This window comes from Bos indicus x Bos taurus, chromosome 9 (assembly GCF_003369695.1).
Source record: "Bos indicus x Bos taurus breed Angus x Brahman F1 hybrid chromosome 9, Bos_hybrid_MaternalHap_v2.0, whole genome shotgun sequence".
NCBI lineage: Eukaryota > Metazoa > Chordata > Mammalia > Artiodactyla > Bovidae > Bos > Bos indicus x Bos taurus.
In genome coordinates, this window is record NC_040084.1 from 27,410,045 (window position 1) to 27,424,267 (window position 14,223).

The 14,223-nt window shown below is 39.2% G+C and overlaps 1 protein-coding gene across 2 annotated transcripts in view; it reads right to left on the minus strand.

Annotated features, from left to right (window-relative positions):
* Nucleotides 1–14,223, minus strand: part of NKAIN2 (sodium/potassium transporting ATPase interacting 2) — a 1,188,323-nt gene that overhangs the window by 939,658 nt on the left and 234,442 nt on the right. The gene's annotated exons all lie outside the window — the stretch shown is intronic.

Consider the following 14,223-nt stretch of genomic DNA (forward strand, 5'->3'; position numbering starts at 1 on the left):
AAATGAAATTCCAAAATTGTTGTGACAATCCTTGCCCTGCTCAATCTAGATTAGAGCCCCTCAACCACTATCTCACACAAATTCTGGGACCTCCATCTCAGTTTGCTCACCACTGCTTGAAAAAAAAACTGTGCTGAAAACATGCTCAAGAGATTGCTCTTCCTGGGATATTTGTTGTGGCTGCTGTTTAGTCACTCAATTTGTGACCCCAGGGACTGTAGCCCGCCGGGCTCCTCTGACCATGGAATTTCCCAGGCAAGGATACCGGCGTCATTTGCCATTCCCTTCTCCAGGGGATCTTCTCAACCCAGGGATCAAACCCGTGTGCCCTGCATTGGCATACGGATTCTTTACCACTGAGCCGCCAGGGAAGCCCCCTCCCTGGGATATGTTCCTGTGTAAATTCCAGCTGTTCTGAAAGTCCATGCAAAATGTGCACCTCCTTTGTAAAACTCTCAGCCACTCTTGCCCTAGGGAGCACCCTAGAGCTTCCTCCTTAAACACTGTTAGGTTTTTACAGCCTACAGAGGGACAACCTAAAGTAAATTCTACACAAACAACACATAAGAGCAGCATTTCTAACAGATTAATCTTTTGGGAGTGTTAGGACGGATGAGCGGGGAAAGAAAAAGGGGAACTTTTAGGAGTCTATCACAGGGGTCTTGGTGTGAGAGGGCAAAGGCTGGTCTCAAAGAGTGACAGCAAGGGCCAAGAGGAAACAGTTGTAAGGGTGCAACGCCAATGAAGAGATGTAAGAGATGTGGGTTCAATACCTGGGTGGGGAAGATCCCCTAGAGAACGGCATGGCAACCCACTCCAGTATTTTTGCCTGGAGAATCCCATGGACAAAGGAGCCTGGCACGCTATGGTCCATGGTGTTGCACAGAGTAGGACACGACTGAAGTGACTTAGCACACATGCGTGTATATATCATTTTTAAATAATGTTTAAACATGCTAACTGGTTCCTAAGAAAGACATTTATAGTAGTATGCTTTAGATATTTGCTAATATTCCACATGTGATCATTCCATACATTTTTTTTTTCCAGAAATGTTAGCAAGGGTATTCAGGGAAGAATTCGTCTAAATCAGGTAAGTGGAAACATGTTATTCTGTTTTTCTGAACATTCTTTTCATCTTTGTTGACTTTAACAGACTGGTTGATCAATTTCAGTTCTTTCACTCCCTCTCCCTCTTCTGTCTGTCTTCCTTTTTAGTTTTCTTTCCTCCTTTTGAACTTCCCTCCTGTTTTGGGTTTTATTTCTAGCAAGTACTCAAGTAAGTGCTTTTCTTTCTCAAATGCATATTTGAGTGCACTTGGGGTTTCTTTCTCTTCACTAAAGATCAATCACATAACCAGATATTTGGAGATAAAAAGACATTCTCATTGGTTCTTCATGCATCTGAACAGAACCACAACTATACTATCCAGGTGGCTACAACAGGCCCTTGAAGGAAACTTGAGATGGGCATAGCAACCAAAAAGTCCTTTCCAAGCCCACTCCAGTTGCCCGGAAAATCCCATGGATGGAGGAGCCTGGTAGGCTGCAGTCCGTGGGGTCGCTAAGAGTCAGACGAGACTGAGCGACTTCACTTTCACTTTCCACTTTCATGCATTGGAGAAGGAAATGGCAACCCACTCCAGTGTTCTTGCTGGGAGAATCCCATGGATGGAGAAGCCTGGTAGGCTGCAGTCCATGGCGTCTCACAGAGTCAGACATGACTGAAGCGACTTAGCAGCAGCAGCAAGATATTAAAGGTGGCTCATATCCCCAGTCTGAAAAATCATTTACCTAACAAAGGTAGTGACTAAGAAATTAGCAGATATTACTACATGCTTGAGAATTAGCTCAATATTTTAGTCAAAATTAAGGACATGCATGCAAAAACTCCACACACTTTCTCCATGAACTTTCAGCTCTAGTCAGAATTAGAATTTCCTATCTCAATTTCCAGTCTAGATCTCTATGCTGTCTTTGAAGTCTAAAGCGCTGGCCAAAGCCTGATCATGACTGGCTCCCTCACTGATATCTAGGCATCATAGTATGTCCCATTGCTGGCATCCATAGACTTGCTGGAACCCCTGTAGCTGTACTGCTGCTCTGAGATGGGGTGCCCTTTGTACACTGTCTGAGTCACTCTTGTGCTCCTCTGAAATCTGTAGGCAGAGGCTGCAGGCACTTACCTTCCCCACAAAACTCATCTGCTTTGACCTACAGAGTATATTTTGAGTCATCCCCATGCAGTCTGCCCCATCTATCTGGTCTTAGTCACATGTCTTGTCAGTGTCCATAGGGATAGGACACCTAGATCAGCAAAACAATACCAGACACATATTGGGTAATTCACAGAAAAATATTTGGTAAATAATTGCATTCCATCAGAAAGTTCTGAACAAGCTTGATGTTACCAAAGATGAGAATGTCAACTGATAGCAGATGGTGGTATTTGGGCTCTTTCATGTCGAGCACATATTAATAATCTGTATGCATATATAGCCATGGCAAGAATACATTAATTTGGAATATATAGAGTCATTCCAAATTACTCAGAAACCATAACACACGTAAGTGTCCAAACTTGTGCCATCAATTAATAAGTCTATGAAAATTTGACTCTGGATCTCTATTTACATCTCTGATATCACCACCTTTTCAGAGATGACAATGAAACAAATTTTTGTGCTTCATGTTGTTCTTTTAAATAGTAAAGGGTCATTTCTGTAAGAAGAGTGGGATTTGTCTGCCTTGGATCAAGAAAAGATATCAAAATAATTCTGAAAGAAGTGTGGAGAGAAAGTCTAACCATGAATTCATTTTACCTACTTGGCTAACACAAAGCTCCAAACAGAGCCACTCATCCTTATGTTCTTTATAACTCATATCAGAGCTTAAGTTGGTTCAGCATGCCAGCAAAGCCCTGTTCAAATCTTAGAATGCCATGTGGGCAGTTCAAAGCCTGCCAAAGCCTATTTATAATCCATCTGAAGGCTTGTCTCATTCTCAGTGGATTTGCAAATTCAAACACAGTATAATACTGCAAAGGTCGTCAATTCTCTCACTGTTTTTCATGATAATTCTTTTTTTTTTGCAATAAGCAGAAAAAAGAAACTTAGCACTTCTGAGCAAAACAGCAGTAAATGAAAATGAGAATTGTACTCAGGCCAGGTTTTGAACCACCTGAAAGTACTTTGGCCACCTCATGCGAAGAGTTGACTCATTGGAAAAGACTCTGATGCTAGGAGGGATTGGGGGCACGAGGAGAAGGGGACGACAGAAGATGAGATGGCTGGATGGCATCACTGACTTGATGGACGTGAGTCTGAGTGAACTCCGGGAGTTGGTGATGGACAGGGAGGCCTGGCGTGCTGTGATTCATGGGGTCGCAAAGAGTCAGACATGACTGAGCAACTGAACTGAACTGCCAAAGTAACACGGGTAGAACCTAAATTATAGGGCCAAAGCATATTTACAGAAGACTCATTTTGTAATGATATGCAAGAATGGATTATGGGCGGGGGTAACATTTTAAAAAATAAATAAGTCTGTACAGTCAAAGCTATGGTTTTTCCAGTAGTCATGTACAGATGTGAGAGCCTGAACATAAAGAAAGCTAAGTGCCGAATAAACTGCTTTTGTTTTTTGTTTTTTGTTTTAATTTTATTTTATTTTTAAACTTTACATAATTGTATTAGTTTTGCCAAATATCAAAATGAATCCGCTTTTGAATTGTGGCGCTGGAGAAGACTCTTGAGAGTCTCTTGGATTGCGAGGAGATCAAATCAATCAATCCTAAAAGGAAATCAACCTTGAATATTCATCGGAAGTGCTGATGCTGAAGCTGCAATACTTTGGCCACCTGATGTGAAGACCTGACTCATTGGAAAAGACTTTGATGCTGGGAAAGATTGAGGGCAAGAGGAGAAGGGGGCGACAGTGGATGAGATGGCTGCATGACATCAGTGACTCAACAGACATGAGTCTGAGCAAACTCAGAGAGAGAGTGAAGACAGGGAATCCTGGCATGCTTCAGTCCATTGAGTAGCAAAGAGTGGGTCATGATTCAGCAACTGAACAACAATGTAGAAATAGATTCAGTCACAGTTATCAGAATTAGTTATTTAATCTCTAATGTAACACTCAAGAGCCACTCCTTTCAATGAATAAAAATGAAGGAAAAATAAAGTCTATAAAACATTACTTCAAAAGCAACAACAACCAAAAACAAATTATAGTGGAAGTTTTTCAGCATCTCTATATGGCATCTCCAATTGGCCACATGCAGATCATTCTGAAAAGATGTTTTATCACATGTCAATGCTATTGAAACCAAACCATGTCACATTTTAATATTCTGATTATTTATTATGTGCCAGGCTTTGTGCTAAGTGCTGGTGATTTAGTATTTACTTCAATGATGAACGAGTATTTTACCTTCATAGACTTTACAGTTTATTAGAGCAGAAAAACAATTAAATAAGGAATCACACTATATCGAGGCAAAGGACACCTCATAGCAATGCCAGTAATTAACTGTAATTGTTTTTAACTAACAATAATTGTAGTTCTGGTGTAATTTTGTCCACCTTTCCTCATAAACCACAACATCAGGTAACAGGATTGTTTGCCAATGTGAAAGAAATTTGTGGGCAATTCAGAGATGTTTCAGTTAAAGAGTGCAACCTAACATGTAGTGAGAATAACATGCTCACTATCTTGATATTTAATGGCTAAAAAATCCTGCAGAGAACTTCCAGTAGATGATTTTAAAACCCAGATTCCTAAACACATTGGGGTGGGGGGAAGCCAGTATCCATGGAGTTGAAATGGAGAAGAGATGACAAGGCTTCTTCTTCCTCTGGTTTCATGGAAGTTATATTGTTCCCCACACTAAAATTCAAAGAATTTATGGAGTATATTTGTTAGTTGTCAAACTCCTGGAACAATTTTTTTTTTAAATCTTCTCCTGAGGTTTCCGCTATCGCTGAGTAAAAGCTGATGAATTTCATGGTAAATACAAGACAAACATTTTATCCTGGAACTTTAGCTGACTATTCTCACTTTTGGCTCATTTGCATTTATTAAAATTCAGGTTTGGGACACTACATTTTATCTGTGGACTTTTTGCTTTAATTAACAGGGTAGATATATGTGTGGCAAGAATTGAAATTCTGAGTTTCCTTAAATATGGAGAAGTTAGTCCTTGTTACCATATCCTTACCAAGCCATCAACTGTCAGTTTAACGTTGCTAAGAAAGGAGCTTTTGGGAACAGAATGAGATGTTAAGCAGATGAAGGTTTTTGCTGGTTTTGTTCATTAACTAGTTTCCTAGAAATACATCTTTTTATGGCATTCTACTAAGAATGTCTGGACTGTTTTTTTAATTTAAGCAAATATACAATAATTATATTAATAAATAATAGTATATGAAACACTGCTGATGTGCTCTTATGCCTGTTTGTATCTTACTAAAACCCACTGGAAGGAATCAAGTATAAGAATACATAGATACAGAGACAGAATTCCCAAGGACCCTACCAGATGAAGCTCTAATACTCTCTAATCTGCTAATGGGAGAGCTCCTGTGACAGACAAAGTGACAATGTGCTGACCTCTCCTTCTCCAAAGGGAATGTCCATCTCTACCCGAAATAGCCCTCTGAAAGCAACATGTAAGCTTTACCTCCAAGTTAGTGAGCACTTTTGACATAAAGCAGTATTGTACTTCAACTCTGAGGTGACTTTTTATCTTTCACATTTTCCCATCGTTGAAATTGGGATGAATCTTCAGTTTGTGAAAAGTCATCCTTTAACTGGAAGTACTTTTCCTTTCTTAGTGGTATACTGAGCATAATAATGCACCTTTACATTGATGACACCTTAGAATGGATGAAATATGATTGCTCTCAACCTGTAGGGGTTTCAGATATGGCAGCAATAAATATTGGAAATATACTAGGTCAAATGAAAGCCCTGTGGATTTCCTCTGAATAAAGATGCAGCAGAACGGCTACTTCCCCACATGTGAGGCTGAACCTCAGCCCCCTTTGACCTTTCTAGTACACCTGCACAGATAGGTAGCTCTATCTTCTGTAATAGCAGCTCGGAATATAAATGCCGGGATCTTGTTTTCATAAATAATGCAGGCCCGAGGGCTATTTTACCTTGATTGCTTATTCTCCATTCTCCAAAGCTTATAACTTATACCCAAATGATGTAACCTTACCATTTGCATTAATTCATGAATTTGAAACCAACCCTCTACAGGTTCCCTGGGGTGGTTTCCTTTCATTGGTATGCATGTAAATAGCACCAAAGCTGGCATAAAAATTAATGAACTATTTACTTTAGGAGCTTATGCATAGCTCTGAAAAAAATCAAGCAAATGCTTAAGTTTATTAAAATAAAATTAAAGCTATAAAGTCTTAAATACTGAAGATAGTGTCTAAAATTGGTGGTGCTTAAGTTTGAAAAATATAAACTCAAAGCAAACTGAAGATGGGAAGAAATAACTATGTAGCACTTTTTGATGGTACTGCCCACCAACTAAAATATAGTCCGATTCTGGTACCACTATGGAGTTTAGGAGACAAACTAGTAAGAACTCAAACCAATCAGGAAAACGGTAGTTCCAAGCATCTGGGGTTTAGGCCAGAGATGAATATACATTTTAAACCTGACTTCAGTTAGTGACAATACCTGTTCCCATTTTTATAGCACTGAGTATAGTTGCCTTATATATGAACAGTTTCACATTTTATACATTTTGATAATAGACTCCTCAAAAAACAGTAACTGTCCAATTTGACCATGTCTCTTTGAAGTACCTTCCAACAGATGTCTCTGCCAACAGCCCCATAAGAATTAACCCTAGATTCACCAATCTTACCCATGAGAATTCTGTAGAACTTCCCACATTGCTCCTTCAATGCAGCTCATTGCAGTTTTAATTGCAACTATTCCTTATCTTGTAGAATGCTGATCTTACCAAATACATGTCAATTTCAGGGTCTAGATTTGCTCCTAATTTTGAAGCTGTTGTGGTTTCTGCTTAAGTTTTTCATTTTTCAGACATACAATACAGCATAGCTTTCTTTCTCCATGTTTCAGTTGCTTTACAGAACCAAACTGAAAGATTCAGTTTTAAATAATCTATTTTAGCAAGCTTTATCTTCTGACAAGTTGCCTTTTTTCCCTCCCTGTATGTCTTTGCTGTATCAAAATATCAAACTCAAACCAATGTGAGTTATTTAAGGAGGGAAATTCACAATTCTAATTAACATAAAATTGGACTTGATCCAAAAAAGTAGCAAAAGAGAGAACTGAAGAGTGGACTATTAAAGAGAGTGGCCTGAAGGACTAGGGGATCTCTATACAACTGTTTTCATCATTCCATTTGAAAAAACCTACAGAGGCCAAAAAGCAAATTATTCTTTCAACAAAAAACTGCAGCTAGCAACACTTTCTGTTCTGATTCACAGATAGAAGAACTTCGAAATAGCTGCTTTGCAGAATCCTATATTGTTCCACATAAGATCATCCACTGCCTCAAAGTGATTTGCTAAGTGGTACTGGTGGAAGGACCACTGTGACTGGCACTGGGCCAAGACACTTGGCCGTGCCTATCACCTGGAGGCCTCTTGAATGTTACAAGAACAGCAGACCTGATGTTTCTGGATTCCTACCACATGGTGCAGCCATAAATGGGTAGCAATGAAATAGATGAAACGTGTTTTATGGGATAGTTCCATTTGGCCATGACTGCATGAGAAAAGGCTTGAAAGAGACTGTATTTAACACACAGTACTTATGAAAGCTAGAGTTATTAAAAGCACATCAGCCTAAAACAGAATTTTATTCAAATGCCTCAACACACACATTACATTGGATTGGTCAAAAAGTTCATTTGGGTTTTTCCATTCCATCTTCCAAAATACCCAAATGGACTTTTTGGCCAACCCAATATTAGATTTATTGATACAGATGACAGAATTGTTGGCATATGCTGAAAGTTACTACACAGAGATGCATAGCTCATTTATATCAACTTTCTAATGTCCTTTCAAGAAAAAGACTACGTAATTTGGAACAAAATATAAGTCTGTATTTCTAAATAACTCATTCAATGATGTTACCTATATAACCACAACTAAAGTGCTCCATTGCCATTCATAAAAGGTTCATATGTACTTTACCATTTACTAAGGTAAAATTTAGTTTGCCAACAAAGGTCCGTCTAGTCAAGGCTATGGTTTTTCCTGTGGTCATGTATGGATGTGAGAGTTCGACTGCGAAGAAAGCTGAGCACCAAAGAATTGATGCTTTTGAACTGTGGTGTTGGAGAAGACTCTTGAGAGTCCCTTGGACTACAAGGAGATCCAACCAGTCCATCCTAAAGGAGACCAGTCCTGGGTTATCATTGGAAGGACTGATGCTGAAGCTGAAACTCCAATACTTTGACCACCTCATGTGAAGAGTTGACTCATTGGAAAAGACCCTGATGCTCGGAGGGATTGGGGGCAGGAGGAGAAGGGGACGACAGAGGATGAGATGGCTGGATGGCATCACCGACTCGATGGACACGAATTTGGGTAAACTCCGGGAGTTGGTGATGGACAGGGAGGCCTGGCGTGCTGTGGTTCATGGGGTCGCAAAGAGTCGGACACAACTGAGCAACTGAACTGAACTGAAGGTAAAATTATCTGTCAAACTAAGTAGCCATATGCTGAAACAAAGTTCAAAGGAACTCTAAACCTGAATATCTTTCTTTTATGAAAGATTTTCAAAGATTTGACAATATATACATTTTAAGAAATGTCTCATATATGCTAATCTCAAATTATCAAATTTATAGAAACAATCCATAATCTATGTCAGTAAGTGCAAAGTATTTTCAGATATCCCACACAAATAAGGAAAAAGTACTAATCACTAAAATATGGGGAAATTATATTTAAGACTTTACTAGTTGACAATTTGAAGTTCTTTAAGAAAACGTAACTTTTGAACTTTAAGCATTTAAAGTAAAATAGAAAATTTGCTATTGTGTGTTCTTCTTTGCACACTAACACAGTATAAGTTTGTTAGCTAACTTTAATTTCCAACTACCAAGAAAAACACTTTATTGATTGCAAAATAATCTACTAAAAATATAATGGCAAAGTGTAGACTTGAAATTTGAGAATAGTGGGCTACGGTGGACATTAACAATGAAAATCTGGGGGTCCCTTACCAGGAAAAAAGAAAAAGCTTTATTATTTACACTTGTTAATAGACCTGAGATTTATTCTATCTTTCAGTAGAAAAGAATACAAGTCAATGCAGGTAAGGACAGAAAGTGGAAGGAAGGAGGAAAGAAGGATTTACACATAACTGAGCATTGGTGAAAGACATCTATATTGTAAATGTTGACTGTTTTCCCTTCTCATACACTCTTCTGTTGCTTCAAATATTGTTAAAATACAAGCTTTTAGATTTTACACCTAGATCTTACTGAGTCATCAAGATCAAAATCAAAAGGAAAATCTTCCCATTTATCAAGATCACAAACTAATCTGAAGAATCAAAATAAATTTGAGTATGTTTGGTACTTGACTCCAACCATAAACATTACTAATGCTTTGTTAAAATAACAATGACAACAACAATAATGAATGACAGAGACAACATATACTCAGCTAAGCGCCTATGCTGGAGGCTTCCAGTTTTTGTTCTTTTTTAATAACCAACTCTTGGGAGATTTAGTAACTATTAAAGCATCTACCAATAAAATCTCAAAAGAGGCTTATAATTCAAAAAACATGGCTATTTGGGGCTTTTATCTGAAGAAGTTCACTGCATCAGAAAAGGGCTGATTCATCTGAATACTCATTTCTGATTACATTTAAACTGCATCATCTTTAAAATGATGAGCTCACTATTAAGGGACTGGATAGGGAGATACAAAAGAATTTACCTCTTGAGTAATTCTGTAGCAAGCTTTGTGTCTTACATAAATTTTACTTATCCCTCAGGTAGACAAACATTAACTCTGTTTTTACTTATTAGGAGACTAGTGCACACAATTTAATCATGAAAAGGGATTCTGTATATTTCTCAAGTCCAGGTTCTCGCTTACTCTCCTCCTTTTCTAAATATTTTGCCTGGAACCATCTTGGCACCTTACATCATTTGGCTGGCTCTTTGTCATCCTTGGGGTCTGTGATGCCTACCTCCATCGGTCCATTTGCTGAAGTCATTTTATCTCATCTTCCCCCATAGACTGTGACATCCTAAAGGACAGGGTTCTTGCCTTTCTTCCTTCAGGTTCCCAGCCTTGCTAACAGTTTCTGGCACACTGTAAACATTCACCAAGTGTTAACAGATCCCTTCCCCATCCTGAGTTTTTATTTTAGAGAACTAAAGTTAAAATTTACATTTTTAAAAAAGTCAGGCTTTGAACTCATTATCAAGCTGATCTTTCATTATGTTGGGCTTTCACCTAAAAAGTGAGTGTAACATTTAGTCCTCACAAATACACCATAATATAAAACAATGGGAAAACTGTAAAGTTTCTCAAAACCATGTTAGGACAACAAGAGAGACTAGTGCAGTTCACTGGTTTTGAATTTTCTACAAAAAGTAACACAGATACACACATAACAACATGCTGCTGCTGCTAAGTCACTTCAGTCGTGTCCGACTCTGTGTGACCCCATAGACAGCAGCCCACTAGGCTCCTCTGTCCCTGGGATTCTCCAGGCAAGAATACTGGAGTGGGTTGCCATTTCTTTCTCCAATGCATGAAAGTGAAAAGTGAAAGGGAAGTCGCTCAGTCGTGCCCGACTCTTAGCGACCCCATGGACTGCAGCCTACCACGCTCCTCCGTCCATGGGATTTTCCAGGCAAGAGTACTGGAGTGGAGTGCCATTGCCTTCTCCACATAACAACATACATCTCTGTAAAAAGTGTGGATCCTTAATGTATATAGAGGGAAATCACACTAACAGTTAATCAAAAAGTTAATGCGTAGAAAAACTAGCATGCTATATTTAATTAAGGCAACAAACAAGACGAGGAAGAAGACAGATTCCTGGAGTTTATTTGGGACAGCCCATTGGAAGTTCGCTAGTAGCTCAGACAGTAAAGAATCTGCCCACACTGTGAAAAAAGAGAGTTCAATGCCTGGGTCGGGATGATCCCCTGGAGAAGGAAATGGCAACCCACTCCAGTATTCTTGCCTGGAGAATTCTGTGGACAGAGGAGCCCGTCGCAAAGAGTAGGACACGGCTGAGTGGCTACCACTTTGACTTCACTGGAGGTTGGGTGGGAGGGGCACTGAGAGGACAGTGCTGTTGTAACTGGATTATGCTTGGCTCCCTGGTAAGAGGACCCCTGGGGAAGATGCCCCTGGGGAAATATTTGCTTATGGAGCATCTGAGCATGACCTGCAATAAAGTGGCAAATTATGCCTAGATCAGACACACTAATACCCACTCTTTCTTTTGGATTAGAGAGCACAGAAATGCTTCCTCCCCTAGGGCAAAACTGAGAGCAAAAAAATGTTTTTCCTTCCACCTACAGTAAATATTTGAGGAAGTTTAGGAGCAAATTGATTTTCAAAATAAAAACAAAACAGCCTTTCTATGCACTATTCAGGGTCTCTAGAGGTACACTGGGCCGGTTAGAGGATGCTGCCTCAGAATTTGAAAAAAAAAAAAAAAATTGGTTTCTTTGTCCTTCTGGCTTTTCCAAACTAAAATTTATTTCAGGGAGCCCTATAGGCAGAACTACCAAACAGGCAACTGCTTCTTGCCCAAAGACATCTTGTCTCAACAGAAAATCTCCCAATAATTTAAGCCCTCCCTGGGGAAGCAGCAGAGATGACCGTGGGCAATCTGGCTCTGCACCTATAATCTATATTGGCCAAGACAAAGTGAGCAATATTAGTCACTTTAATACTATGGAAGGTCACCCAAATTATGATTTTTACTACAATTAGCTTACAGCACAGTCATGATATATCTCAGCTGCAGCACAGTTCTACTGGAAAGGGAATGAAATTCTTTCATAATTCAGAAATGTCATAAAAACTACTTTCAATGTGATCTTTAATACAAAATGGACAGTTACCAATATAACTGAGGGCAGGAACATGGACATAAAGGATGTCCTTTGGAAAAATATTGGAACATAAAACCTTATATGAATCATAAATAAAATTTACAAGCAATGTAACTCTGGGGAGAATGCACACTGGATATGGATCTCCCTATAAGCACTGATTCTCAAAATAACTACTTGGTTGGCTCTAGTTTAATCTGATATTAGTATTATCAACAGCAAGAGTCAATCTTTTAATTCTCTTTTTAAGGATAGCAAGTAAGCAAATTAGATGACAATATACCCATACATATCTTGAGGCCTGGAAAAAAGTGTCCTTTGCAATATATTAGATAACATATTAAACAACAATGTATTAAAAAACAACAATTTATTAAATAACATTAAATGTATCAACTTGTTTTGTAAAATTTTTAAATGCATAGACTACAGTTGATCTTCATCTAAGCTGGTCAGACTGAACTGAATAGCTATTACCATATCGATTCCCTTATAACTATCAAAATGAGCTTTTCATACCCCAGCTGTTTTATCACTTATAATAAAATGAATTAGATTAACTAACACAGTATAGGAGAAGGCAATGGCACCCCACTCCAGTACTCTTGCCTGGAAAATCCCATGGGTGGAGGAGCCTGGTGGGCTACAGTCCATGGGGTCGCTGAGGGTCGGATACGACTGAGCGACTTCACTTTCACTGTTCACTTTCATGCATTGGAGGAGGAAATGGCAACCCACTCCAGTGTTCTTGCCTGGAGAATCCCAGGGATGGGGGAGCCTGGTGGGCTGCCGTCTCTGGGGTCACACAGAGTCGGACACAACTGAAGCGACTTAGCAGTTATCAGCAACCTGCAGACAGTTAGGCTTTTTCCTCCCCCGCCCCCCACTGACTTTTTTTATGACCTTAGAAATATTTTCCGTTTAACAAGTTCCAGTGGATATAGCCACTCCTCATTTTAATTGTTCAGCATTACACAGCGCTGTCTCTTCCTGTTGCTTTGAAAACCCCCCAAACTCCAGGTTTTCTTCTCTAAAGATCCTTCAAGATCTTTTCAAGCTTTCTTCTCCTCCCCAACCATTATTTACTATTAGAGGACCTCTTTTCTATTCTCACAGCGCACTCCTTGCCTACTTTATCCCATTCCTGCCTGTGACTTCAAATATCATCTCTATGCCACCAAATTCAAATGGCACAACTAGTCTGAAAGAGCAGAGCCATTCAGCGAACACGAGAGTCAGCATGTATGTACGCATTGCTTATGTTAACCAAAATGATAACTGTAGAGTTTTAAACTCTATTAAGTCACACACGAATAAAAATGAACATTTTCTTGGATAAAAATTGGTCCAAATTAACCTTTTAGGAAAAATGAAGAACTCTGTTGCATTTCTTTACTATATACTATTTGTATCATCTATTTTCACTTTGTTATTAAAACACACAATATGGGGCTTCCCTAGTGGTCCAGTGGTTAAGAATCCACCTTGCAACGCAAGGGACACTGGTTCAATCCCTGGTCTTGGAAGATCTCACGTGCCATGAAGCAACTAAGCCCATGTACCACGACTACTGAGCCTGCACTCTGGAGACTGAGGGCCCTGGAGCCCAAGCTTCTCAGCAAGAAGCCGCCAGCAACGAGAAGCCCGCCCACCACAATGAAGAGGAACCTTACCTGCCGCAACTACAAAAAGCCTGCGTGCAGCAAGGAGGACCCGGGGCAGCCAAAAATAAACAAATAAACCTTCCTTAAAAAAACACACTATGTATGTCCATGAAAGCATTCTAGGGATATCCATGATCATTTCCTTAAGTCTATGACTTGGAAGATACTGTATTTACATTTTTTGAGACATTTTATTTTACTATTTCAAGTCCAACTGGCTAATTATTTCACAGAAATCAACTATGACCTTGTAGTCATGGTGTATGAAGAGATTGTCCAAAGTGCAACTAATATCCAGTCTAACATATGAGCAAAGTTTTCTGAGACAGTCACATAACAAGCATCAAATGTTTGGATGAGCAACGAGGGGGTTCAGAGAAAGGCGAGCTGATGTCAATGTCTGAGCCAGTTGGGGCCTTATCTCCTGTACTAAATCCTTCATTGTAGCATTGAGAAA